A 4,063-nucleotide genomic window follows, 5' to 3' on the forward strand; every position below is an offset into this window, starting at 1 on the left:
GTTTAATTTTGTGTTTTTTATTTACATAATTTTTAATTAAATTATTTTTTAATATAAAATTTAAAGTAATTAAATCTGGAAAAAAAATTAATTCAAAAACACCCACCCCCCCCCCCCACCACCACCCCAAGCCCGTCCCCTCCCTCTCCCATCCCTACCAGAAAACCCTTCGTCCACCTCCGTCTTCTCCCCCCTCCCCCACCAATCCCTACCACCACCAGAGAATCCTCCGCCGCCGGTCTTCCTTCTTCCACAATCGTCGTCGTCGGTCTTCCTCCACCAACAACAGTAGTCGGTCTTTCTTCCCTCCACGACCGCCGTTCTTCCTTCCCCAATCCCAGAAACCTTCAAATCCCACCAACTACCAGCAAAATCAACAATCAGATTCACCTATCTTTGAAATTGGAAGCCTATCTCTAAAATTGGAAGCCAATTTTCAATTTCATCAATCTCTGAAATTGGAAGCTAATTTTTGAATTCAAATAGAGGAGGAACCACGGCCAGACGACGCCGCAGAGGCAACCCGCCGCAACCACGGCCAGACGACGCCGCTACACGTGGCAGAGAGGATGTTGGCGTCTCCGTCTGGATTCTCAGCTCCGGTCACTGTCGCTCAGAATTATTGGCGGGCGCCGCCTGGAACCCTAGATCTACCAATAAGTCTGCAACCTCCCTCGGCTCTCTCTTCAATTGTCGGCGACCTCCGACCCCACAATCGCCGCACTCTTCACCCCACATTCAATTGTAACAATATACACAGCTGCACGCTTCACCCTATTTTCATATACACAATATTATAGCTATTTACAAGTTATAATAGACCGTGTAATCGTGCACGATTTTTATATAACCGTGACATAAATATATGACCGTGTGCCCTAAACCCTAACCGTGAACCCTAACCGTGACTTGTTAGGGAATGACCATTGATTTGATGTTTTGACAATTTTGTAGCATTTGCCTTACGGATTTTGATGAAAATATGTGATAACTTTATTGTAATGAATGATTTTTAACTAATAGTCATTTGTTATTCATCACATAACTTGATTACTCTTTAGTAGGTTGAACTATTAAGTAGTGCTTACTACTAAGTACAACTATGTTTTTCACTCAATTGGTGCAATTTGATCCATAGATGACACTATAGCAATCATTCGCACTGAATATTGTGTCAATATATATTTAGGGAAACAAATAAAACATAATAGTGATGATATATTTCAAATCTAATTATAAAAATATTAAAAGAATTATGATTTTAATGTTCACACAGTTACACGAGTGCACGACACACGTTATGTTAGCCATCAATTTACTAGCAAAATTTTGGTCTAATTTTCTGATGAGGAGTAATATGTGTAGGGTAGAGAAGGGACATAAATCAGAAGAATCATGCGGAAAAATGGCCATTGCCAGAGAAGCCATCACTGCCAAAAGAGTCATCCTCGTCAGAGGAGTCATCTTCACCAGAGGAAGCATCCTCGTCAGAGAAGCCATCACTGCCAAAAGAGTCATCCTCGTCAGAGGAGTCATCTTCACCAGAGGAAGCATCCTCGTCAGAGAAGCCATCTTCGCCAGAGGAAGCATCCTAGTCAGAAAAGTCGTCAATACCAGAGAAGTCACTACCGCCAGAGGAGACGCCCTTGTCAGAGAAGACGTGCTTACCAGAAGAGTCACTTCCACCAGAGATGTCAACATCACCAGAGAAGACGCCTTCGCCAAAAGAGACATTTCCATCAGAGGAGCCAACAAACGCGCGGGAAGGTCTCCCGCGTATTATTGAAATTACCAGCGTACCCTTCCATCACGCAAGACGCATGCCCCACAGATGTTTTTACTATTTTACCCTTCCCTTTGTAAATCTATAAATAAGGCCCGAGCTCGTGTACTGTGACGGACGTTCTCTCATATTTTCGAATACAATAGTTATTTCTTTCGTGCAAAGTTTCCGATCAGTTACTCTTTCCGGCTTTCTCGACTAGGTAGAATTTTATGTTTCCCCTTTATAGATTTAGGTGTTGGTTACGTTAAACACCAACTGGCGCCGTCTGTGGGAAAGCTACTGAATTAAGACGTGAGGTTACGGTCGCCGGCGTACGCAGATCTGTAAATCCAATCGGATTTGCGGGCGTCGGCACCGATCGGTCCGATAATCCGGGCATCCAGCTGTTTTTAATCGACTAATTGCATTTTCTGGGTTAATATATCGTTAATTTTCTATGCTCTGCGTTGATTTGTGTTTTGGGTGCATGAAGAAAGGTGGTGACGGGTGTAGAACATGAATCAGGAGAAATTTACGTTCATTTATCGTTTGATTGGGCTAGTTGTCTGCGGCTAAGGGATTCCCTTGTAGAATTGATGTTTTCGTCACCGATCTAAGGTTTTGCATGATGAAATTGTGGTTTGATGCTCTGTTTTGGTTAATCAGTTGTTTTCTTATGGATCCCTGATATTTTGGGTTTATGCTGCTTGTATGTGGGTGTTTTGCGTGTTAATGTGACAATTGTGGACGATCTCCATTTTTTCCTCCAATAATCTCAGAATTGTACTAATAAATTGCCGAATGTTATCCTGTTTTCGGTCAAGAGTGTGGTTATTACCGTTGATTCATGGGTTTGCATCGATAGTACGTCGATTAGTACTTTGCTTCTGTTGTGCTTGGTTTCGCGTTGTTAATCCGTGGGTTTTCTCCGTTCGAGGTTGATAATTACCGTTACTTCCTTTGCCTGGGTGATAAATCTTCGTTCTGTATCATTGGATCGGGGTTGATAATCTGTTTTTGTTACGATTGGTCCTGTGCCGGGGGTTTATAGACGTTTTTCGTTTAAGGGAGGGGGTTTATAGGTGTTTTCCATGTTTTTCGTGATTGATCTTCGATTTTGATGGTTGAATTGGGAAGTTATGCTCTGTTCCTGATATATTGAGGTTTTTTACTGCGGATCTATGGGTTTTTGTGGCTAATTTTCGATTTCACGGGTATTTATTGTCGCTGATGCGAGGGCTTTACCTCAGTAATATGATAATTAACACTTTGTCTTTGTTGTGGTGAGATTCATATTGTTGTTTTGTGGACGATCTTCACTTATGGGAAACGATTATTCATGTTCTCCATGTTTTCCTTGACTAATCTTCGTGTTATGGTAGTATTTTACATAATTCTTTCGTTATCATGTTTAATGAATCGTGCTAACATGTTTTCTGGTGGTTGCTCTGTTTGTACTTATTTCTGGGTATCTTGCGTCTGCTGGATTTTATTGAGGGCTCTGTTTTCTCAATCCATACTCTGGGTTTATTTCCCAGAGTGTAGAATTACTCAGAACTTTTTAACGGTCTTTGTACCGGTGCTCGGGATTCTTTATTGGGTTTCTTATATCGGAACTCCTATCGATAACGGAGGGTTTGTTCTTTCATCCTGGGGGTTGTTTCTCACTTTGTTTACATGTAGGTACTATGGGATCATCAGATGCTCACCGCAACTTGGAGAAAGAGTTCGACTCTGCTGCTCTCACCACCGAGGTGCCTACCTCATTGTTCACTGGCCTACAGGGCAATGCTGCCTTCACTGCACCACCAGGGTTTCAGGCTATCTCCGCCACGCCGTTGACAGGGTTGAATGCAAGCTTCCAGAGATCTGCTCTGGTGACTCCAGGATCTGACATGCCAGGTTTGACTCCCGCGTCTGGAGCAGGACAGCTTACGTTTGGGTCGATGGAACAGATGATGGCGTTGCTCCACTATTCTGCTGTGCGTCAGGCACTAGGAACTCCCATGCTGTCCGCTGTTCCCATTGTAGCTCCACTGGGGGAAGCGGCTACTCTGCAGGGTACTGAGGCCCCACCTCCCGCTGCCCAGGAGGTAAACACTTTGGCAATCAACAAACAGGTGGCGATGCCCTTGGAGGTGCAAGGGGATCCCGTTGACAGGGAAGTGGAAAGAAGACCAGAGGTGAGCCGTGTCAGGCTCAACAGCGTTGTTAGAAAGGAGAGGGTTGACGAGTCTGATAGTCAATCCGTTTCCCTTGTGTTCGAAGAAGAAAGACCAAAGGAGAAGGCACGGTTGA

Source organism: Salvia miltiorrhiza, chromosome 2, assembly GCF_028751815.1.
Source record: "Salvia miltiorrhiza cultivar Shanhuang (shh) chromosome 2, IMPLAD_Smil_shh, whole genome shotgun sequence".
Taxonomy (NCBI): domain Eukaryota; kingdom Viridiplantae; phylum Streptophyta; class Magnoliopsida; order Lamiales; family Lamiaceae; genus Salvia; species Salvia miltiorrhiza.